The sequence below is a fragment of the Hibiscus syriacus genome, unplaced genomic scaffold (genome assembly GCF_006381635.1).
Source record: "Hibiscus syriacus cultivar Baekdansim isolate YM2019G1 unplaced genomic scaffold, ASM638163v2 tig00003454_pilon, whole genome shotgun sequence".
Classification (NCBI taxonomy): Eukaryota; Viridiplantae; Streptophyta; class Magnoliopsida; order Malvales; family Malvaceae; genus Hibiscus; species Hibiscus syriacus.
This window is the reverse complement of record NW_024061972.1, coordinates 2,626,785-2,653,581: the sequence shown is the minus strand read 5'-3', so window position 1 is coordinate 2,653,581 and position 26,797 is coordinate 2,626,785. Positions and strand designations below refer to the sequence as shown.

At 34.1% G+C, this 26,797-nt stretch overlaps 1 non-coding gene and 1 pseudogene across 1 annotated transcript; one reads left to right on the top strand and one right to left on the bottom strand.

Moving 5' to 3' along the window:
- The first annotated feature begins 10,301 nt into the window (after nt 1-10,301).
- Nucleotides 10,302-11,732, top strand: LOC120177642 (annotated as a pseudogene).
- Nucleotides 11,733-20,540: 8,808 nt separating this feature from the next.
- LOC120177875 lies at nt 20,541-20,648 on the bottom strand. Its single transcript, XR_005521482.1, has one exon. It is a non-coding gene; the product is annotated as a small nucleolar RNA R71 (small nucleolar RNA).
- Nucleotides 20,649-26,797: the final 6,149 nt, after the last annotated feature.

The window sequence follows — 26,797 nt, the reverse complement described above, 5'->3', positions numbered from 1 at the left end:
CAGTCATCGAGTGCAACTCAAGAGGTTGTTCAACTACTCAACAACAGGTTTTCATTAAAGGATATTGGTATGCTCAGCTTCTTCTTGGGGATTGAAGTACATCGGTCGTATGTTTCTGTTATGCTGAGTCAAAAGAAGTTTATACTGGAACTGCTTGAAAAATCTGGAATGAAAGGTGCTGCAGCATGCACCACACCAATGGTGTTGGCTTCTAAGCTTTCGACATACGGGGGTGAGTTGTTGGTGAATCCTAGTGATTACCAAAGCATAGTTGGGTCCCTACTTTACGCATATCATACACGACCAGACTTAGCTTACAGTGTTGGGAAGGTGTCACAGTATATGCATGCACCACGAGAAATACATATGCTTGCAGTAATGAGAATACTATGATATTTGGCTGGAACTGTGGACTATGGTATATTATTTTAGTCAGTTGATGCAAGGTTGAAAATTTCATCTTTTGCTGATGCTGATTGGAGAGCTAACGTTGATGATAGGTGATCTATCTTTGGTTATGGAGTGTTTGTTGGTTGATGCCTTGTTTCATGGAGCTCTAAGAAGCAAAAACTAGTGTCCAGATCAACGATGAAAGATGAGTACAAGTGTATTGTTGATACTGCTGCTGAAGTGACCTGGATGAGTGCATTACTTATCGATCTAGGGTTATAGCAGTTTCAAGAACCAGTGGTGTGGTGTGATAATATTGGTGCAGTGGAAATGAGTGCCAATTCGGTTTATCATGCATAGTCAAAACACATAGATTTGGATGTGCATTTTGTTCAGGAAAAAGTGGCTGCCAGACAGCTTCAAGTTAACTATGTTCCAGCTGCCCATCAGGTTGCAGATGGTTTCACCAAACCATTGCCTAGAGTTCCTTTTGAATACTTTCGCAGTAGGATATGTGTGGAAACTGGTTTCAAGTCCAAACAAGAAAACTGGAACAAGTAGGAGGAATGTTTGACTATTGTTATTATTAGAGATACATATGTCAGTATCTTAGTGGCTATACCGTTGAGTATTTAGGAGGTTAGCAAATATTTTAGCTAGCAGTTATGAATGGCGGGATGTACAACTTGTATATAAGCAAGGTTAAGTCAATGAAGAAACACCCTTCTTGTGCATTACAATTACAAACGCTTTTCTTAATAATGTTCGATTACTTTTTGGCGATGCGTCATGTCCCTCGTTTAAATTCATCTCGTATGTATGATCCCTTTCCTTTACCCTTTCCTCAATTTTTTTGTTCAATCCTTGGCGGCTGCCTGAGTGGTGCTTAAGTTGGTGGAATTGTGGTTAACAAGTATAGAGTATTGATTACAGGGTGTTGGATGAGCTGATCTTCCGTTGTTTTTGTTGTCTATGTAGTAGTGTTATCCCAGGGATTTAAGGATGTAAGGATGGTCGTTGTTGCAAGTGGTTGTGGGAATGGTTTTTTGTGGTCAGGAGCGCCTTTTTCATTGGTCATTTTGTGCTATTGTTTTGGTTGTCTCATTATGGGGTTTTTGGGGATTACTGTTTTGTACTGAGTCTTGATCAGAGTTTGTAAGTTTAACGTTCCACGTTAATATGTCACACTCTTTTTTCTGTATTTAAGTTTAGGAAGGTTTTATAATCAGACATATATTACTTGTCATTGTTTTGTATGTGTAATTTATAAATCCATACAAAGCGTGCTTTTAAAAAAACAACAATCCATTTAAAATCAAATAAAAACACATTGAAATTTGCTTGGATCATTTAATCTAGTGGCTATTCATTAATTTTATTTATTTATTATAATTTATTAAATTAGAAAAAAATGCTATCAGTAGATTTTTGCTTCTGCTCCAGTCTTGGGCGTGGTATCACATGCCCTTTTTATGTTCGGTGGTGAAAACCCGTTGGTCTTCCCACTATTATTAAGGTAATTACAATAATAATTTCGTATATTAATAATTTTATTTAGTATATAATAAAAATTATTTAATTTAATAAGTGGTCAACTGCAAGAAAAGATCATCGGGATTTACCTGATGAATTAGAAAAAAATTAGGCTACTCATTGATCAGAAGACTGACACAGAGGTATGTATTTAAATAACAAAATGTACTTTTAATTATCATTATATAATTAGATTATTATTTTGATAAGAATTTTATATATTTGTTTTAGTTTGAATGGGCTCCTTATTGTACTGAAGCGATGAGGATTTGCATCCCACACCATTTAAGAGGCCCATTAGTTGTCTTGATGGTGGTGGTCCCTCTGATATGTTATGTGATTATCGAGTGGCATCCTATTAGGGATCGCCACCTTGCCGATTTTCATTAGGCTGGCACACTGAGTTGGGGCTCGGCAGTTTTGGCATTTCTCTATAAGGAAATGTGTCAAGCTACTGACTATAGAAAAAATGCTATCGGCGGATTTCTGCTTCTGCTGCAATCTTGGGCGTGGTATAACATGTCCTTTTTATGTCCGGTGGTGAAAAACCCGTTGGTCTTCCCACAATTATTGAGGTAATTACAATACTAATTTCATATATTAATAATTTATTTAGTATATAATAAAAATTATTTAATTGAATATGTGGTTAACTGCAAGAAAAGATCATCAGGATTTACCTGATGAATTAGAAAAAAATAGGCTACTCATTGATCAGAAGGCAGGCACAGATGTATGTATTTAAATAACAAAATGTACTTTTAATTATCGTTATATAATTATACTATTATTTTGATAAGAATTTTATATATTTGTTTTAGTTTGAATGTGCTCCATATTGTATTGAAGAGACGAGGATTTGCATCCCACACCACTTAAGAGGCCCCTTAGATGTTTTGATGGTGGTGGTCCCTCTGATATGTTATGCGATTGTCGAGTGGCATCCAATTGATCGCATGCTCTGGTAATTTAGTTTTGTACAATCAATTCCGGAAGCACCTAAAAAACTCGATGATTTGCATAGCATCGATCGACGTGGCAAAAAAGAAGTCGACTGGCTGCTGAAGTACTATGAGTGGGTATTGATATGGGAGGATCGACGTGGGTGCATTCCCCATATAGAACCCATTTATGTGGACCATTCGACAATTGCAGATGGTTATTACGAGTGGTTCAACAGGAACGAGAAACTGTTCCTACTTTTCGAGGAAGCACGAGGCGGAAACATTCATCGACGTCGATAATGACATCTACCATCACAACATCTTCGTCCCTTGACTCGTGGATAGAGAGTAGGTACTTTCTTCTCATCCTTATCTGCAGCATCGGAACCTTCACAGCAGCCACCGTCTACACCGTTGTATATTTCGCAGCCATTTCGGATGTCGCAACCGCCGCAGAGTTATATGACCCCTCCTGGCGGATATTATAGTCTCATGTTTGTAGATCTAACTTGGGGTTCATATGCTAGATATTTGGTAGGTGAAGCTTCACCATTGATGGTCGTCGCACAGACACCTCTTGTACAGTTTTTGCACTCATCGATGTTGGCCTTTTCGTAATTTTCACAGTTTTCTATGAGCGGTGGGATAGTCAGTCATACACCTCTAGGGTCCTTATTCTATGGAGGTGCTACATCGTCATTCATCCCTCATCAACAAAATGTATATGCTCTTGATGATGATGATGAGAGTGAGAAGTCAAAACAAGTTATACGAAGAAATCCTCCTCGAGATAGACAACCACCGCCCTGTGGAACGCATTCAAGATGCAAACATCGGTAGATTCATACATTTCATTATTTTTGTATTTAATTTTTTATTTACCAACAATTATATTATTTTTTATTTAATTATTTACCTTTTATTACTTAATTTATTTTGTTTGTTAATTTTTTATTACTTAATAGTTCGAATGTTTTTATTATTTAGTGTTTTTTAATTTTTTTATTGTATCATTTTCTTGCTTAATTAATTGGTGATGCTCAAAAGACATTAAATGAAAGTAAATGAAAATTAAATTATAGAAACTTAGATTTCATAAACAACAACTACATCAACGGTTACTTGATGAAAAAAGAGATGGACATTTTTTCCTAGTGTGTCCTAGGTTTCTACAATGCCCACATCTTTTGTTTTCTCTGGACGTTTCCCGAATATCCATATTACAATGAATTTGAGTGGATTTTGGACGACTGGGATCCTTCAATAAGGACAAATCTGGTACAATCGGAAGCTAATTTTGAACATCATTAGGGCATTTCTCATTAACTATAGTGGGAACTCAAATTCATATACCTTAAACACTTCTGAAAGTATGTATACGGGATCCAAAAAATGGTTATAGTATTGACGGGGATGCGAGCAAGCTGCTATGACATGATAGCATGGATACTTCAAAGCTTGGAAAAATCCACAGTCGCACCATCTGTCTCATATATTAACTTTAAACGAGTTAGCTTGAATCCCTTGAAGAGGTCGTGAGATCTCTGTGACACGAAATAATTCATGGGTTCTAGAGAAGCTTGTTATAGACATTCCATTTGATGCAACAATTCTTTTTTTGTAGACCTGTGACTAATCTAGGGTGATAGACATGACCGTTTTGCATACAAGTTTTAGCTTGTCCCTTGAGGTTGGCAAAAAGTGCTCCAAAATGAAAATATGTCGTTTTTACCAATGCCCTTTAAGGTCAAATTGATAGCTTCATCCAAGTTGGTCGTCATGTGTCCATTTCGATATCCATCATCATATGTATTTGTTCATATATCTTTATTAATGAGGTTGATGTAATCGTATCCTTCATCGTTCTTTCCTCGCAACTTTTGAAGCATGGACTCAAATGTTTGAGGTAGTAGTTTTTAACATGAGCATCAAATGTAGAACTTACTAATTTTGTTTCCATAAAAAATGAAAATGATTGACAAATAAAAAATAACATTTGACATACCCATGCGTACAAGTAATTGGCATTCATCATTCTTCTTGAACCTTCCATGATAGTTTACAACAATGTGTCGGATACAGTACTGATGTTAGACATAGGGTGGTTTCCATATTGGACCTAAAGAATCCATTGCTGCTTTGATCCCAGCTCCATGATCTGAAATGACAGATTTTTTCCCTTGTGATAACATGTAAGCGTAAGTTTATGAGGAAATAAACCAAAGAATATGTATTTTCTCCTTCAACAAGGGAAAAAGCAACTAGAAGTATATTGCGATTACCATATTAGACAACTGCCAATAGTAAAACTTGCTTGTATTTTCCATACAAGAATGTCCTGTCGATTTGAACCACAGGCTTGCATTATTGTACATCATTAATGCAATGTGGGTAAGTCTAAAAAAATGATAGAATTGGCATCGATCGCGAAGCACTCGATCATTGTGGTAAGCATGACAAGTTTCGAAGTCGATAATTGTCCCAGGATTCAATCTGCGCACCACCCTAAACCAACTTGGTAGTTCGTTGTAAGATGTATCCCATTCGCCGTGAAATTTTTTAATGACATTCTGCTTTTCCTTCCATGCTTTCCTGTGGTATACCCATACTGTGATTGTATAGTTGAAATCAACACAACAATAGTTATATGGGAGCTTGCTTTTACCATGGGCATGATAGCTTGACAGATAATGTCAGAGTCCAAGTTGGGATGATCCTGGTTGATCCCTCCAGTACAGGATGTGTGAGGACCGTTGTATATTGTTAGTTCCCATATATTATTTTTCCTCTTCCTCTTCGATAAGTGAACCATCCAATTATATTCATTATCACGTTGGACATAGTGACATACATACTTTTTGGTGGTAGAGAAGTCAACTCTGGACTGAACAGAATTACGAATATTGTAATTATTAATTGCCATCATCGCTTCTTCTTTGCATGAAAACTTCATTCCTTTATATAATTCACCATCATTGACTGATGAGTTAAATCCATAGTCACCGATGTTAGGCATATCCGTAAATTCTGGCCTACACATTGCACCATAGTCAGCTTTATACATGTTTGTTGGAGGTTCAGTGTGTACTGTATTTGTGGGAACTTCATCTACATCATCATCATCGGAGTCTATGTTGAACTGTAGTGATTCTGGGTGAACGAATAGTCCAGTCTCAACACCATCCGCACCTGGCTCATAAAGATATTCTTATGGTGGAGTGAGAGTTCCTCCACGCTGTCGACATTTAAGTCGAACAAGATGGTAGTTGCATGCCTTCACCTTGAACTTGAAGACATCTCAACATTGAGGTCAAAGAAGCTCGCAGTTAAATGTATCCCTTGGAGCTTGAAGGCATCGTGTCAAATGGGTACTGCATAGATTGTTGTGTCGAGGGCATCTCTATATTCATCAAAGAAATTGGTAGATGAATGCCTTCCCCTTGAATTGGACGCAATGTTTCCATACATATTGTTTGTGGAGCCACCTTGGTACAAATCGTAGGAAGTTGCTGATGAATATCTCCCCATTGAACTTGATGGGATGCCACCATGATGTGGATTTCCCATTAACGAGTTAAAATCATTACATATTACTTGAGTTGAACTGTCAACTTGATCAGCTTATTGAGCCAACCCATAGTGGGAGCATAATGACATACCACGAATAGCACACACTTCAACAAATTATGCATACATCTCTGTATCGGCATCTAAATAATGATTTTGAGAATCAACCATCATTGCAACATCATCATCGTTGGATAGTTCAAACGATGTATAAGTTAACAGAAATACTACGGTTGTAAATCTGTACTGAAGTGAGGACAATCTTCTAGTACTTCCAACATTAACCTTCCTTGAAATCTTCGTTATCAGTTCCTCAAGAGTTATGTTTCTCTTGAAGGATATTTTGACAGAATGATTTGATGTGAACACAACAGCAGTTTCATCTTCTCGAATTTCTCCATGATAGTAAAAAATAGCTGAAATATGCGTTATTCTGAGAGTTTGAAAGATTGAGAGTCTTATATCTGCAAAAATAATAGTTGAAATACTCCTAATTAAATAAATAGTATATGAATTAAAATATAACCTAATAAAAAAATTTAAAAAGTTTCACAATAATTTAAATAATATAATTTTATATTATTACCGTATCGACAAAAATGTCTCAACGTATGATCTCACTTTCCAATTTTACATCCGCAAAAAATAATACAAAATAATTAGTAAAATAAAATTATTTCAAATAATTATATATAAAATAAATATAATATAATAAAAAATAATTTTACCTTACAATAAAAAATTCAAGGAATTGGTAAAACAAACATAGAAGGTATTGATGTGGTGATGTTTACGGTTGAAGGAGTATTATTTATAGACAAGGGGAGAGTTTAAAGGCCGAGATATTCAAAACCAATAATGAAAGGCGCGGATAATAATCTGTGCCTTACTGGCGCGTGTCAGAAACTACAGAAAGACGCGGATGGCGATCTGCGCCTGTCTCTTACGTGACGCCAACTCGAATAAGACGCGAATGACTATCCGCACCTTTCAAGACGTGGCACCAGCTTGGACAAAACCCCAGAAAGGCGCGGATGATGATTCACGCTTTGTCAGAAAAGATGCTAGATCGGTAAAATTTAGCAAAAATGGGTCTGACAGATAATTATTTACTGTCACGGTGATTTTTCAGTAAATCCCATGCTTTCACGACTGTACATTTGGCACTGACTCACCATTCACCAACCACTTTGTACAGTGGCAGCTAAAGACAATAAGTGAAACAATGTGAACACAATAAGGGCGGCGCCATCTAAACCCCACCTATGAAAATCGGTGAGCAGATTTTTCAATACAATTGAGATTTCAAATTTTTATTACTTAGGGATGTAAAGGGTTGATTTAGAGATTTTAAAATTTGAGTTATGGTATTTAGAGATGTAGAGTTTTGATTTAGAGATTTTGACAGTAAGAGGATGCACTTATGGTTGAGGGTGGGTACGTATTGATTAATCACATATTTTATTGATAATATTTATCTTAAAATTTTATTCAATTAGTGATTTATTTTATTAATAATTTTTACCCTAAAATTTTATTTATGTTTATCTTATTTAAAAGTTTTATATTATTAATATATATATTCTCACCCTCGACTATTAAAAGTTGAAACTAGCTCAATTGGTAAGAAGTTCTCCCCATGTAAGTTCAAATCCCTTGTCCCCTCTTCAAATACCTTTCTTTGTTATTAGTTTTACTTTCAACCAATTGATGACATATGTTACTATCCGAGTAGAAGAAAAAATAAAGAAATTTATATAAAAAAATCTTCCAATAAAATAGTGACATGTATCAAAATTTGTTAGATGGTTAAATTTATTTAATTAAATTAAAATAAGAACAAAATTAATAGAACGTACAAATATTGAGGACCAAATATATAATTATATCAGTTTTATTAACTATCATGTTAACACTTCTATTAAGTTTTAACGGCGAGTGGTTTGATTGGATACAATTAAATAGTTTTATGGTCTGATTGATAAAATTAAAAGATTAATAGTAAAAATAAAAAGACTAAATAGTTTAGTGGTCAGTAGTATAGTTTACCTAGAAAATAAAGTCATTGCACAAACCAATGTTTTCAAAACCGGACCGGACATTGAACCGGTGAAGGTACTGGTTCACTGGTTCAACCGGGTTCAACCGCGGTTGAACCGGATTTTATATAAAATAATATATTTTTTTTAATTTTACATAATATTCAAAGCAATATTAATATATATGTAACACTTTTTTTAAGTTTACAATATTAAAAGATATAAAAATATCACAAGTCATAACATGTATAAATGAAAAACCATAAAATCAAGTGAAACAAAATGATTCAAATCAACTACAACATAATATTTAAGGTAAAACATATTAAATAATAAATATAATTATATAACTATAATAAAAAAAATAAAATTGGGGTTTAAAAAAATCATAACAAATGATGTCATTTGGTTTAATTGTTTTAAAAAAAAATAATCCCACATGGCTAAGAAACATAGAAGAGTATCCCAAAAGTTTAAAGAGTAAAAATATGACAACAAAACAATCCCACATAGCTAAGAAACATAAAAGAGCATCATAACTTACTTCTATAAATAATAGAGGTAATTTGACATTCAAAATCATGGAGCCTTTTGGTGAGCACAAAGCGAACTATTATTTCGTTTTAATTGAGCTCAAATTTTAGGCTTTAATCGAACTTCTAAATTTTTTTTGAGTTCGAGCCTTTTCGATTTCAAGTTTTAATATTATATTTCGAGTTGATAATTTTTAGCTCGTGAGTTTTTGAGTTGAGTTGAGCTTATTTTTAAAGTTTTCGAGTTCGAGTCGAGCTCAGCAATACTCGAATTTGACTCGGCTCGTTGAACAAACAACGTCGTTTGGTTTAATTTTTTTTTTAAAGAAAAAAAGTGAACCGGCGATTCAAATTGGTTTTGCTGGTTTTCAGCCGATTCACCCCGGTTTTCAGCCGGTTCTTCCGGTTCTTTATCGGTTCTGTGCTAATCTGGTTTTGAAAGTTAACCGGACCAGACAGGCCACCGGTTCACGGTTCAACCGGTCAAACCGGCCGGTCCGGTCTGGTTTTAATAACATTGGCACAAACACATGTTATTTTATCTTATTTTAAATAGTGAAAACAAGCCTCGCCAAACTCACCCCTCAAGAATTTTTTTGAGTGTTTTTTTTTTCTGCAAACGCTGTCACTTTAATGTATTATTCATCTCTGCCTCTCTTTCTTGGTTCAAAAGAAAGCAACTTTGAGGTGCCTTTTGAAATAGATTTGAGAACTTGGGTTGGGACTTTTAACATTCTGTCAAATTCGATTCAGTTTCATTTTGTTTAATTTTTAAGGTAAGATTCCTAGTTACTGCCAGATCTTGTAACTTTGTTATGTTTGAATTTCATCCATTAGCCATGATCTTGTTGTCTTTTCCACTTCCCTTTTTTAGGTTACTGCCCCTTATTTGTTGACTTCGATTGAACTTACTGATTCTGTTTTACGTTTTAATAAAAACCCAAAGTTCTAAAAGTAGATGCAACGCTCATTGTTTGTGATATTGTGACTAAAGCATCCAACTTTAAAGTAAAATCAACTACAATATCTAGCTGCAAAGTAAATTATTGTCCTTGATGCCTTGTAATATGATTTAAATTGCAGTTGCGATTTCGGTTGCCTTACAATTATCCTATTGCGGTAATTGCGGTTATCACGGTCTTGCAATAACTATATTTATTGCTATTCCAATAGGGGACCGCAATTTAAATCTCAGCTTGTAATTGAGTTTTTAATTCAATTATTAAGGAAAAACACCTTTCCCTCTAATGTATTCAATGCCCCTTGATTAATAATATTGCTTAACATTTGCAGAGATGGGAGATGTAACTGAGGACCTAACATCTCGAACTGTGGGAGGAGCAGCACAGCTGATATTTGGTCACCCTTTTGATACCATCAAGGTAAAGCTTCAAAGCCAGCCTGCTCGAATCCCCGGTGAACCACCTAAGTATGGTGGTGCTACGGATGCTTGGAAGCAGACATTATCTGCTGAAGGCCTCAGGGGTTTGTATAAGGGTATGGGAGCTCCATTAGCCACTGTGGCAGCCATGAATGCTGTCCTCTTTACGGTGAGAGGTCAAATGGAGGCATTGTTGAGATTGGAGCCCGGCATCCCCCTCACAGTCAATCAGCAGGTCATTGATGGGGCTGGGGCTGGAGCTGCTGTCTCATTCTTAGCTTGCCCCACCGAATTGATCAAATGCAGGTCAGCTTATTGGCTTTTCATAATCCCTTTTTGGGTTAATTGCTTTATAGTTTAAGGTTCGAAATCTGAATTGATCCTGAATCAGAATGCTCTATTTGAACCCTCAAAGTGTCAATATTGTGCCAATTAGGTCCTTTTGTCAGTTTGATTAGCTTGAGTGTTAAATTTCATCTTGAATCTAAAGTCAAAACATATTTAAAACATATGAGAACGGATTATAAATACGTGTACTTACCGGATGAATGGCTTGGATCTACCGTGCTAAAAGAAATAGCACAATTTGTATACATTTGTTTACAATTTGATCTGTTGTATTAAGTGTGCTCTACATCATATCCAAATTGGTATTTAATGTCTAAACTCACGATTTGGCAGGCCAAATGACTCTAGTAATAAAATACTAATACTTCAAACCCTTTTCTTTTCTTTTCCAACTTGGATGCATGGAGATAACATTTAAATCATACCATGGGGTCTTATGTTGCAAGCAGATTGCAAGCCCAGAGTGCATTGGAGGCTGATTCTGTCTCAGCTAGTGTGGCAGTGAAGTATGGAGGGCCAATGGATGTAGCCAGGCAAGTGCTGAGGTCGAACGCGGTGCAAGGGGTCTCTTCAAAGGCTTGGTTCCGACCTTGGCTCGTGAGGTTCCCAGAAATGCTGCAATGTTTGGTGTCTATGATGCATTGAAGCAGTACATGGCAGGAGGGACCGACACTTCGAAACTGGGAAGAGGGTCTTTGATTGTTGCTGGAGGCTTGGCCGGACTTCATTCTGGGTCTCTGTCTACCCAACCGATGTTGTCAAGAGCGTGATCTAAGTAGACGATTACAAAAGTCCCAAATACGAAGGCTCCATACATGCCTTTAAGTCCAGGGTTTCGGCCCCGCCATTGGCACGAAGCATCCCTGCAAATGCAGCATGCTTCTTGGCATATGAGGTGACAAGGTCTAGTTTAGGATGGTCCATTGTTGTTGCTGTGGTTAAAAGTTTTAACATTGTTATCATATTTGCTCCTGTCAAAGCCATTTTCTGTCAATGAATGATGATATGCTTAATTTTTGGTAATTTGAGAGGGCTACCATTCTTCAAGATTGATGTAACTTCCATTACATTAATGGAATTCACCCATATTTATATTTACACCTTTGTTTAAAGTAGTTATTTTTCTCCTAGGGATTTTGCAAATTGTCGACACCATTTTTTTTTTATAGAAAAATAAAATAAAAACCATATCAAACTGCCCACCTAGGGATGACAAACGGGTACGGTTTCGTGGATTCCGTACCGCATCCGCTTCAATTGGAGCGGGGATGGGTATAATTTTAGCGGGTAGTGGGAGGGTGTGGATTTATAAAGTGGTACCCGTCGTGGGTGGTGGGCGGGTAATGGGTTTGAGACATTACCCGCCCCGCATCCGCCCGCCCCGCATCCACCCGCCCCACATCCGCCCGCCCAGCTAAATATCTATTAAATTTTGGACCATTATGAATTTAGGTGTAATTTTATAGACTAATTTATAAATTTTAATATTATATAATATATAACATATAATTTAACTAAATATTAAGGATATTTAGTCTTTAATCTGGTATTTAATTAGGGAAATATTCGGCTCTTTGATTAAACTCATAATTCCACTAACCACGTCACTTTCCATGTTCTTTAGCCCATGTTACCCATCATGCCCATCCAAACACAAATTAGCCGTACTATAAGCATTAACATCAAAAGCAGCAGTTTCTATGTTCTTTAGCCCCTCAAAACCCATATTAGGCACACTATGAGCATTAACATCGAAAGCAACACAACAATCCAGCTCTGCGACTACATGCTCCTTATAATCTGTCTCCATAATATTCGTAGAGCCACTCCTCTGACAAATTGAAGCATGCGCTGCTACCCCATCACGAACTGTCTGGGAACCAACTCCAACATCTCATTAGTTTGTTGTCAGGCGGGTCTAGATGGTTATGTCGCTAGTGGGTATGGAGATTGATTTGAAAATATACCCGCGTGGGCGGGTGTGGATTTAAAAATTTGTACCCATCATGGGTGGTGGGCGGGTGGTGGATTGAAAAATAGTAAGTGAGTATGGAGATGGGAGATGGGGTATCCGCACCCGACCCGCCCGTTTACCATCCCTATGCCCACCCTCACCTCGCTTGAAATGCTAGCGCCCCACCCTCAATAATAAAGCACAATGAAATAATCTCTGAATTAATAATGAAAATTTATAGCACCGTCAAATCTATATTATTGATTACGATTATAATCCATTGCCTTACTTGGTAATATGGCAGTGCAAAAATTTAATATTATTTGACTACAAAAATGTATAAATACATAATAGTAATAAACTAATAATAATAATAATAATAATAATAATAATAATAATAATAATCAATGTTTTGGAATCAGATACGATAATAATTTTAGTAATCCGAATTTTTCAGATAATCAAAATTTTGGATTGAATAATGTCCGTTATCTAAAAATGCACATCTCATACCTTAGAGGACAACATGGTGAACTAAAATTTCTTTAAATAATTTTATTTTAGTCATCACTTAACAATCATCTTGTATTATTAAAAAAATATCTTATTTACAGTAATCTAAAATTAGATAAATCATAAATGATAATATAGGAAATCAAATTTTTGCTAAATAAATCTCAAACATCACGTGGAAAGTACATCAAATATCATAAGGTCAAGAAACATGCCTAATATCGAATATCATAAGGACCTCATAATTAATTATTTTCACCATACTTTTTAAAATGACTTTTTTTTTCTCTCACCGAAGCTTTTTCCAAGCCAAACACAAAACTAATTCTGACAAGCACTTAAAGCATATTAATTTTTCATCTCATTTCACAAGTACACTTTCTTCCATCCGACTCATTTGGCTTGTTTTGTTGTACGATAATATAATATAAGATATTAATATTTCAGATATTAATATTTTTTTTGTAGAAAAAAATAAGATTTTAGATAGCCATCGATATTAATATTTTCGATAAAAAAATAATATTTTAGGTAGTACTCTATCAAAAATATTAAAAAATATTAACATTTCCCGTAACGTCTTTCTTTAGTCTTATATTAAATTATATTTTCTTAAACATCCCGACTAATTGAGAGGCATAAAAGGGGAAAAAGCAAAGACTCGTTTAGATTGAAGAATGTTTTATTATTTTTTGTAATAGCTTTTTTTCTGAACTACTTCATATAATATCGAATATGTCGATAAATTATTCATTTTATTTGATAAAAATAGAAATATTTTATAATATAAGAATTTAATATTTAATTGATAAAATATAAGATCACTTAAACTTATATTTTTCTTAATTAGATAATGACAAAAAGATCTTATTAAACTATGTTGAGAGTGAAAGTTGATTATGCAAATAAATAATAAGAAGAAGAATTAAATGTTAACATTTCTCAAAAAGTGAAAAACTAACTTATAACAATTAATTTAAAACTAAGGTAATATGATCAACAAAAATATAATAAAATATATCTATCATTAAGTTTTTCAACTAATACTAAAAGAGAATGTTATTTTCCTTAGATGTTTCAAGTTTGGATAATTTTATTTATAAGGTACGTATATGTTGTTAATAATTATTTTTTTAAAACAGATATCATATTATAATCATTTCAAACTATTTATAGAAAGATTATAGCAAAAATCATTTATAATAATTAAATATATGTATGAAGATTTACATAAAGAGATATACTAAAAATTTGGGTAAAGATTTGGTGAACTTTTCTCTTGGTATTGTGGAAGAAAAAGAAAAGGAGAGACAATATCAAGTTAGTGTCTGGTGGGAGCGACATTTAAACTCTTTAAGGTGAAAGGATGCAGGAAGGGGATTACCATGGGATCTTGTAATTGTGTGATATGTACTATTCCTCCAACACCTATGCATTGCAATTTGCAGCGAGGGAAGTGAAATTGGACCAACCCTTATCTCTCTAAAAAACTTTATCGGTATCCTACATATTCTTATCATATTTATTATCTCGCAAAACATTATTTATCATATTTACTATATAAAGTGTATATATAATAAATAAATTAAAAAAATTCTAAATAAATATTATTTATAATCATCTTATATTATTAAAAAACAGTAAATATTACTTGTCTTAATCATAACCATGATTTTCATTGACCTTATAATGCCTCGTCAGCTTACAAACACTGATTGCTACTTGGCTACCAAATCTTGCCTTGGATAACCCAATAAGTATACGTTCTTATATTATCCTTTTTAAACAGTAAACTTGTGTACTTTTCCTGCAGATTAATTACTGTTTGTCAAGACAATCAGACTGCTCAGTTTGGCAGTGTTAATAGCAAATCTTCTGGTTGTAAGGCGTTTGAGTTTCGTTTAACAGTGCCACATGATACACATGAAGCCTTCACATGGCTAGCTCTGCCGAAATCAATTTCAGGCCATGAGTTTTTGTGGGTCACTGTGTTCACTGTCACTGTGTGCACTCCCCCCATTAGATGATCTGGCAGACAAATACACATGCAAAGGAGGCGTTGGGTTTAAAGGTTTTTTTATTTGGCAGTGATGATTATAAGGTTATATCTTTTGATTATTTGACAATAAAACACAATAGAACACAGACGTCGTGATCGAATTTAAAATATTTAAGGATAACAATCATATTCAAGTAATGAGGTAACTTGTTTGTGGTTAAAGACTTTGCAAGCTAGATTCTAAGTAAGTTTTTATGTTTTATACTTTGTTACTTTGTAGTTTGACATTGAATTAATTGAATGTTTGTTACTTTGATTTTCATTTTGACAATTTATAATTTTTAATTAATTTAAATGAAAAAAATAAAATTTATGTAACATCCTTATTCATATTCAATTTCTAAATAAGAGTTAGAATGTCACATACTGATTTACTAACAATCACTAGAAGTCATTTATTCAAATTACAATTAATCATTTATTGATTTATTGAGTAATATCAGTTTGTATTTTTTTAAATTAATTTCGATTTCAACCTACAACTTAGCAATTAATACCTAAATAAAAAATACATAACTATCTAAATTCAACCTTAACCGGTTTCTCCATTTTTTATTGTTTACTAGATATTATACCTGTAATTCATTTAATTAATTTCAACACTAATATAACTATTCACCATTTATTTTAATAACATAAACTAGTTTATAAACTATTACAACTAAGTCCAAACTAGTTTATGACTATCCATTACTAACATATACATGCCAACTAGTAAAATTAAAATACATCAGATAGATGTCATTAATGATATTGTAGATATACTCATCAACAAGTAGGATGCCAAATACTCCTTACTCTGATTCCTATTTTTTACCTACACGTGAAAATCATCACATGGTAAGTATACACTTAGTGAGACAATCATAGTAATAGTCAATGCAATGCAATACAACACATAAATATAAATAAATAACAATACTTAATTCATTATGATCACTTTACCTGCATTTCGGTTATGTTACCATATATTAACATGATATAACAACATATAAAATTTCTTACTAATATACCTGCCATTCATTCCAAAAGCTTATAAACTTATTCATCTGTTTATCATTTATTAATCAATAAATCATAGCCCAAATTTAATTCTATGAGAACTTTGGGTATACGAGTCAAAATATGCACCGAAGTGCTAATACACATAAGGTTGTGCCCACCATATACACTAAGTGTCATTTATCTACACTATAGTGCTAAATCAAATATACAGCCTGTTATTAGACTCTATGGCATGCCAACTATACCACTATCCCTCAATGACATACTTGAGCAAATAGTCTATATTTATTCCATCCATGACAATGTATATCAAAACAATTCAACATTGACCAGTTCATACCCAAAATAACATTCATGATAAACATCATATATAAACTAGTGATTTATGCATTTATATTCAACTTTTGACATATTTAGAACATGTCAAATATATGATAAATGACAAAAATATCATATCAATATAAACAATGTTGACTCATCGCAAGTCTTCATAATGATCCATATATCACATTATGTATATATTGAACTCACCTTGACACTTTTTATACAAGTCAAAATATAAGCATCATTAAGCTTTAAGTTTGATCCACTTCCTTTTCTTTGTTGCTAATTTGATCCGGTTTTGATTGATGTTTATAAATACATCAAACATATACCACAAATAATCAAAAGCAAATGTTAGTATCCTTCCAACCCATGCGCATGTAGTGTTGGAAATTTTTTTAAAAATTCATTCCAATTCAACAGTGTAATTACAATGTTTCTACACTTCATTTTCACCTTAACTTACTTGAATTTACCTTTAAAACCACAATTTCACAACAATTTCACACTTCAAGTCTAAATCCAATGATTTAATCACCAAATTATTCCTTGAAAGAAAACAACTATCATAAATAAATCACTTGATTTTTTCCAAAAATTTATCCTTAAGAAATCCATATGATAGAATATAATCCATCATCATCAAAGTTTATTTCAAGCTCAAAAAAAAAAAAAAAAAAAAAAAAAAAAACACATTTAAGCATGTATTGAATTCTCTACCATAACCCTCATCAATTTCAAGTTTAAAATATAATTCTTAAACTTCTCCTAAAGTGCCATTTTGGTCACTATTAGGATTCAACCATTCTTCCCCATTTCTAAGCTCGAATAAACATGCTAAGACATACAACATAATGTTCTCATCATATCTAATATGAAAATCAATTCAAAACATCAACCCCTTAACTTTTATGTTTTTTGAATTGATCCATAAAAGAAAAATAATGGATTTTTGATCTTTTGAAGTATGAAATCAACATCACAACACCTATCTCATCATTTTCAAGCCTTGAAACATCAAATTTCATCATCCCTTTATCCACCCTTTTCATAAATTTAGGGTTATAAGCATGAACAACATGAACAAATGGTATCAAATGAAAAAGAATTCAATGAAGAATAAAATTGTATTCATGTCTTAATCTTAAATCTAACCAAAAAGTCTTGAAAATCAAATTCAAAATTTACTTTGGTGTTTTAGGAAGGTCACGGCAGCAGTAAGGGATTTCAAGATTTTTCTTGAATGAATTTTCCTTTTATTTTAGTTTATTATTTTTGGATTTTATAACTGTAGATACTCGATTTATCCGGGGTGTTTTTTGAGTTTTATTTGGGTTTTTATATTTTAGTAATTATATTTATATTAGTTAGATTTATTAATTAATATTGATTAATTAAATAAATTATTAGGGTATTTATATGTTACACGCATTATAATTATATGGAGTATAAATAAATAACTAATATTAAATATATATGTATATCAATTGGGCTTTAACAAAATCTAATTAAATATTTTATATTTTACAAGCTCATATCAGTTACAAGCTCATATCAGTTACAAACAATCCAACCCGTGCCCAATTGGTGGGAGCCCAAACACACCAGCAACCCAATACATTACAAAGGCCTTCAGTAGCTTCTCTTCATCTAGCAGGGCAACCACGTCAACCTACACCATCACAACATCAGGCTCACTAGATCCATGCCAGCAACCAACGAAGCTTTCGGCCAAATCACTTAGTGGTCCCTCCTCTGTTGGACCCATGCAACCTTGAATGTACCTGCAACAAACGAAGAGGAAAAACATATTCTTTGGGGCCATACAAAGATATCCAGCGATGCATTGCAAAACAAAAAAAAAAAAAGATCCAGCAAGGCATGCATAACATAAAGATGATAAGCAGTGAAGGGGGCAATATATTATAGGGATTCATCATCAGAAAAGGGGGAAGCTGGTAAAGGGAAGGATATAGAAGAATTGGAAGGGTGGCTTTTTCTCGGATATTTGAAAAAATAAAATAAAATAAAAAATAGAGTGTTTTCTTCTCCCATTTTCAGGAATCAAGCAATGTAACGAGGTATTCATTTTTCCAAATCAAACGAAAAAACGAAAGAAATTAATAGATAAGACCTTGGCAATTTCAGAAGGTATATATATATTTTTATTCATTTTCGATTTCCATGTATGTATTGTGTGTTTCTTTTTCTAAATAGACTGAAATAACATAGAGATAAATAGGGGTTGAGTGTTTACCTTAGTGGTGCGGGCTCTCGATGGCATTCATGGGCAGAAGGAGGAAGGAGTTGGTTTGAGTTGAAGCTGTTCTTAGGGTCTAGATAAGAGTAAAATAACTTTGGCGGTCTTCGTCAGTTATGGTCGGAGCAGAAGCGGCGTCGACTTACGGTGGCCCTGGCTCTTTTGGGTTTCAGTTTTCAGTCGAGTTAGGTAGTTGATGGAGGGTTTAGATATTTAAATAGGGGTGTTTAGTTGCATTTAAGGTTTTTGGGGTTAAAAAAGGTTCAGTAAGGAGCCCGACCACCGTTGGTGGTGGTCGGATTTCAGTTTAAGCCAATTTGCGGCTTAGGGGAGTTATTTGGGTCTCAAGTGAGCTTCGGTTGAGGGAAGTAATTGAAGCATCTCGGTTCGTTTAGGGTGGCCTAGGTTTTCACTGTTTGGTTTAGAGGATGACTGGAGCGAAATGGCTACCGAGGTACGGTGGCCGGCGTTGGTTTTGCTGGCTTTTGAAGTCTCAGTCGTGCGTGAGAATGAGAGGGAGAGAGTGGAGAGGGAGATGATTAGGCGGCTGTGTGTTTAGGTTTAGGTTTAGTTTAAAATTAGGTTTTATATTACAACTTTAGGAAAATTAATGTTTAACCCGCATAGCTTTAGGGTAATTTGCTCTAGTATCCCTATACTTTAGCTGCTTATTTACACTTTAGTCCTTGGTAAGGACTGAATTCGAATGCAACCTTTTGTATGTGTCTAAATTTAGTTATTTTACAAATTTAGATTTTAGTTTTAATTTTTTGGGTTATTTAGATATAGGTCATCATATTTTTCTTTTTAATTCATTTAGGTCATCAAATCAAGGTTTATGTGTTTACAATTTTGTCTTTTTATTTTATGTGCATTTAATTTCAGTCCCAAATGTTATTTTATTTTATTTTTGTTATTTTAGACATTAGAACTCTAAAGTTTTGCATGTTACTTTTCAGTCCTATGTATGTTTAGGGTTTTATTCTGATTTCAGTCCTTGTAATAATGAGGGTTTTTATTTAAGTGTTAAAATCTTGTGTGGTATAATGTGTGCATTTCTACCTCATTTATTATTTGTTTTGTTTTTATAGTACCAAAGTTTTTGTTCAATATTATTTAGTCCATATTTTTAATAAGTATAATTTTTTATGCATATTTTGAGATGTTGTGTTTTGTGTGTTTGTATTTAAGTTACATTTATGCGTTACATGTTAATATATATATAGCTTGTAATTTATAGTTACAAAATATATGTATATAATTTTTTGGTTATAAATTGTGACATTTTTATAGTATTATGTCTCACTAAGTAAATACTTAACGTGTGTTGATTTCACGCGTAGGGAACAATCAAGGTTTTGTCGAGTAAGGAGTGCAACAGTAACAACTTTCATCATTTAATGGTTGACTCGTTAGTAACATTGGGACAATCTTATTCATTTTGAAAACTTAGTTGGCATGTAATTGAACTATAATAAATATTTTTATAATGTATTTAAAGTGATAGTTTTAGTATTTTGCTTCTATGAATATCATACTTTGTGGTTGCTAAAGTTGAAATAAAATTTTACAGGTTTTCAAATGACAAACTGTTTTAAAAAGTAATGTGACCTTTGTATCTCGTGTACGGAAAGATATACGAGATATGGGTCTTACACTACTACAATTTAACCAGCCTAATATGAATGCCAAATTTCGAAATGACCTCACTTTCTTTAAGCAATTGGAAGATGAATGCTTATATGAGGAATGAGAAAGATTCAGGGATTTGACATGGAAATGTTAGATGCATGGATTTCCACATTGGACTTAAATGACACTCATATGGTAGTCGATGCTTCAGCAAACAGAGCTTTAGTAGATAAAACATATAATGAAGTATACAATATTTTGGAAAGAATATCAACCAATGATTTCCAAAACCCAAATACGAGGAACATATTTGGTCGATGCAATGTTAAAACAGTAGATTCTGAAGCTTTTAACTCTATGGCATCTCAAATTTCAGTATTGACAAATATGGTGAATAAGTTGAAAAAACAGGGTGAATGTACGATGTAAGGGCTACATCTATCATCACTTGTGTTTATTTTGGAGATAATCACAACTTTGATGAATGCCCCCAAAATCCTAAGTCTGCCTTCTGTGTGTGAAATTATCAAAGAAATGATATTGATTTTGGCAACACATACAATACCAACTTTCAGAACCATCCAAATCTATCATACAAAACTCATAATGTTGCTAATCCAAAACAACAATATTATCAGACACAACATTACAATCAACAGTAGTCAATGTTACAGCCGGAAGGACATTATCTAGCTACACAGTCGCAACAAAGGCAAACTTATCAAGGACAATCTTCAACGTAAACTTTCACTCTATCATCTCTTGAAGCCTTAATGAAATAATATATGTCTAGTTAATCAGCATCATTAAGGGATTTAGAGAATCAAGTGAGAAAATGGTAACTACTTTATAAAATTAATTGAAAGGTACACTGCCCAATGATACTAAAAACCCCAAATAATAAGGAAAAGTGCATTGTAAGGCCATTACTACAAGGTGTGAAATTCATATTGGGAATCCTATAGAAGAACTGAAAAAGAATGATGAGGAGGTTACCAAGAATGGAAAGGGAAAAAGAAACAGATAGAGGCACTTATGTTTTATGCCATAGCAAGAGATGCATGATAGTGTAGTAGTTCAGAACCATTGCCGATAGCTGTACTTGCATCACTTGACGTTCTTCCAACTTCAATGTCGGGATAACCATAATCAAGGGTGCCTCTACCATTCCCTCAACAATTCAAGAAGACAAACCAAGATTAGCAATATAGAGTTCCATTGATGTACTTTGACAACTAACAATCAACATTTAGTTAATTGAGTCATTAGAGTAAAACCCAAACTACATTAAATTCATGAGGCAAATCCTTTCAAAGAAAATGAGACTTGGAGAATTAGAAACTGTCGCTCTCGCTAAAGGATGTAATACTATGGCTACAAGCCTATTTCCACCAAAAGCTTAAAGATCTAGGTAGTTTTTCTATTCCTTGCAATATTGGTGATAAATTTATAGGTAAAGCTTTATGTTATTTGGGAGTTAGCATTAGTCTAATGCCATTGTCAATTTTTAGGAAATTTGGGTGCGGCGAAGCTAGAGCAACCACTATCACATTGCAACTAGATGGTCGATCTACCGTGCATCATAGTAAAATCATGGAAAATGTTCTTTTGAGAGGAGACAAGTTCATTTTTCCTACCGACTTCATCATTTTAGATTGCGAAGTTGACAAAGATGTTTATATCATTCTTGGCTACCCATTTCTTGCTACCAATTGTGCTTTAATTGATGTCAAATAGGGAGAACATACCATGAGCTTGAATGATGATCATATTAATTTTAATTTCTTAAATAATGTTTTTTATATGAGTGATAATATTTAATGCTACTAACTTGATGTTATTGATATCTTCATGAAGGAGCATTGGGAAGAATATTGCAGCACAAATATTGGAACTAGTGATGTTGTGGTAATTGAAGAGTTACATGAAGAAAAGGAAGATGAATATTATGGTAATTACATGTAGCATATTGAAGCTTTAGAAATGCCTAACAACGCTATCCATGTTTCAAATCCATCTATTGAGGCGGTGATAACTCCATAAAAAGATTATGTTTTCTGTCTTTTTACTTAAGTTATTGTGTGTCTAAAAGTCGTTGTCATAGCATTTTAGTTGCATTTAGGTCATTTTTGCATATGGTGGATAAGTTTTACCAAGACAAGATTTATTTGGCTTAATTGATGCTGCTGAGGATGAATGTTCTTTGTTGGCTGTGTTGATGTAGGAAATAACTAAGGAATAATTTATTTGTCGAGGCAAAATAATTTCCCAAGGCTAAAGGAACATAAGAAGACGACAATGAGGAACCTATTTTTCTTGTCGAGGCAAGATTTATCTTGCAGATCCTACGTGGCTCAACAACTACTGACTTCATTTATCCAGCTTCATCCTCACGTGCAATCATGCCCTCTTCAAGGAAATTAACCACTTCTATATCATTTATAAAATGGGTAAGTTAACGAGGGTATTTAGGGAATTTCCAAGGACACAAAACCCTTGAAATTTCCACTATAAATACCTCATTATAGCTCTCTAAAAAGGACGACAATCGAGGAGAGGATATACCTAGGCTTGGAGTAAGCGGTTGCGACACCTTATTTTCCACCGTTCCTCCACTTAACCGTCCTTTGTGCCCTCCATAGCCAAACTTTATCGGAGTAGCAGTCAGGACCTCGAGAGAGGCTGGCCACTGAAGCAGGCACGGTGGTGGTCAGAATATCATGACAGAGCTCTGTTTGGGAGTGTTTATTCCTTTGTTCTTAATTTTCATTTCTCTTAAAGGGCTTGAACTGAATGTTTAACTTTGGATGATATTTTTCGCACCATGAACTGTTTTACTTGGTGTTGGTTATTTTTTTGATGAAACGTTAGTTGTTTGTTAATGAATGATGAAATTTGCTTACACTTAATGTTGTTTTGTTCATTGTTTTAATATTTTACCTTGACACTGTAAGAACTTTTGAGAGATTGCATGTGCCTCGGTAAAACATTCCTAGACTTTGTAAGAGCTTTCGAGAGATTGCCATTTTTAGGAATAGTTGCCTAATATCGATAGAGTTAGGGTAGATCTATATGAGAACGGAACTAACCCGGGATGGTGAGGTTCTAATCCACCTTAGAGATAAGGAGAGGGTTTTATCGACTAAAAGGAGTAGCTACTTGAGTATGATAGGAAATGATATAAGGCGAATCTACACGCTTTGATGGAGTGAGTAGATAGCCTTATTGTGTCCCGATCTAGGATTGACAAGTAATGATGTCCTTGAATTATAAGTTTGGGCTGCAATAAAGATAAGAAAGAAATATGAATATTGTTTGAATAATAAATGGAATAATAAGATAAATAATGAAATGAAAGAAAAGGAATAGAGATGGCTGCGGAATTGATGGTCTTGATGGATGATGTTGATGGTGTTGATAATGAAATGGAAATGGTGGTAATGTTGTATCTCAAACACGCCAAAGAGGAAACTATTATATGAAGCACAATCCCGATCTTCACAAACTTGCTTGAGGGGGTGGTGGTAGTGTCTTCAACCCACTAGATATAAATCTAGGAATTTAGGAATCAAGATGGAAGGTATGACACCACGAGTATATGAATTATACTTGCTTAATCGATAAAGTTCACAAAGAACTTTGAAGAGAAATTAACTCACAAGAGTATGTTTAATATATGAGAAGAGATGATGATAAATGAAGGCAAGCCTCTCAATTTATAGGAAATGAGAGGGCTTGGCCGAATGATTACATAGGGATTTGGCTGGTACATGTCTCTTAATGAAAGTACATAATTAATTGAATAAGAGATATGTCCATTAAGCTTGGTGTTGGTTTGGCTAACCCTTCATGACGGGCCTTGATGTTTTGGTCAAAGGGTGGGGAGATATCTCCCTTGGCCGAATATGCATGTGCCTCCTCAATTTGGCGCAAAAGCTCTCATGTGTAAGGCATGTGGTGTGGTCGAATAGGCATAGAGCTTTGTCTCATATCCCTTGGTGATTTAAGCCTCCAATGGATACAATCTCTTCACCAAATTGCTCCTTGATGAAAGGGCATCTTCATGGGCAGCAGCATTCATGAAAGGTCACAAGGTTTGGAAAGGTAACCTTTCATGTTTGAGCTAGTTCGGAGGTGAATGAACTGGAGGTGGGCTGGCCATAGATGAGTTGTAGCATGGTGAACATTATGAATGCTCCTTGTGAAAAGGTACCTCTTGAGGGGGCAACTATTCGCGAAAAGGTACGATTTTATAAAGTTTGACTTAGGACATAATTGAAGTGTCCTGAGTGGTGATGATGATGGTGCAGCTCCCTAGTTGAAATTAGGTCATCTTGCAGCTCAAATATTCAACTCAATCCAGCTATGAGCTCACGGGTCTCCGGACAACTTCTCACCAATGGTTCCTTATGCTCTCCTAAACATCCCTAGGTAAGTTTCCTTGATGTTACATGCTCCATTTAGCTCCAATGTAGCTCCCAAGTTGTGGCCGAATATACCTACACACATAACATAAGGAATTAAGTTAAGTATATGAATTATTATAAAGTAATAAGATTGTGCATATTATAAAGATGTGAACTATAGGTTATAATAATAACTCATGCATTATATGATAATGAATGAATATGATTATTATAATTATAGATTATATGCATGAATATCAATCAATGATGCAAACCATAGGACATAATGAATGAATGCACATGCTATGATAATTCAAGTATAGTCGAATATGAAAATGTATGCTCATAATAATATATAGTGCATAAATGAGTAAATAATATAAAGTATGGTATAAATCCCTTATATTGAGCTTGATGGATCTTCAATGATGTGAGTATGTCATGAAGAAAGTTGGTGCTAGACAGGATCACATCATCATCCCCTTCTTTTGGTCGATTTGTCCTCAAATCGAAAGGTGACTTCTCCAAATTGTGCGCCAATTCAATCGTTGCTGGGTTGAATCAAGATCATATCTCTTGGTACCTCAAAAGACATTGTTTGGTTCTTCAAAAGTCATGTCCATTGACTTATGAAAATTATAGCTTTTGGCACTTGAAAAGATAATTCTCTTAAGCTTCCATGGATCACGCCTCTTGGTTCCTCCATTTGACCAATTGCGTCATTTGTAATATCTCTTTGATCCGAAACATCATGTTCTTTTAAAAGAGTATGTAACTCTTCATCTCCACTCTTTGAATAATCATGACGGTTTGTGGAGAGTCTTAGCCTTTGAAACTTCTTGAATTGCTCGAGTTCAATGCACCAATCATGCTTATAATGACAAAGAATATTGTCATTAACATTTGGTAGGATAATACCATGTACATAACTCAAATTCCTGCAAAGTAAATCAAAATTAGAATATGAAAAATTATAAACAAAATAAATGAAATTATCAAACCAAGGTGGATGTTTAATGGGAGTTGGTTGTTGAATTCTTTTCATGATTGGCAATTTACTTGGAATGTCAAGGAACACATTTCTTGGTAATTCAATTGATGCTTCTTTTGGAACTTCAAATGGCATAACCTTGGAATTATCAAGAGACATGTTTTATGAATCTCCAAAAGTCATGACTATTGGTTCTTAAAAAGTCACATCTTTTAGTTTTCCAAAAGCCATGATTTTTGAATCATCAACTTGAAAAGGTACGTCTCTTGAATTGACCTGCAAAACAATAGGAAGAATAGATGAAAGAGTAAGGTTAGTTAAAATATGTTCTTAATTTGCCTCTTTATCTCCAAATTCATCCTTTTCAACTCTCTCATTTTCAACTCTCTCATTTTCAACTCCAACATCTTCAAGTTGCTCATTAATCGGTTCAATGTTTTTCCTCAAGGTGTTTTGATCTTCATTTACTCAGTTTGGTGAAAGTGGAGTCAAGATGATTTTCCTTTCATTATGAAAGAAAGAATATCAATTTGTGAAACCAGCATGGACAACCCGCTTGTCAAATTTACATGGCCTCCCCAAGAGTAAATGACTCGTATGCATATGCACCACGTCACATAGAATCTCTTCTTTGTAACTTCCAAGTGAGAATGGAACAAGTACTTGTTCAGTAACCTTCAATTCTTCCTCGTCGTTCAACCATTGCAATTCATATGGGCTGGAATGTTTGCTCATTGTAAGCCCCGATTTGTTCACCATGTATGTGCTTGCAATGTTTGAACAACTTCCTCCGTCAATAGATACAAGACACACTTTACCATTTACATGACAACGAGTGTGAAATGTGTTTGTTCTTTGCTGTTCGTCCTCCAATATTTGGAAAGATGGAAAATCACAAGACATTGTTAGTAGAAAATA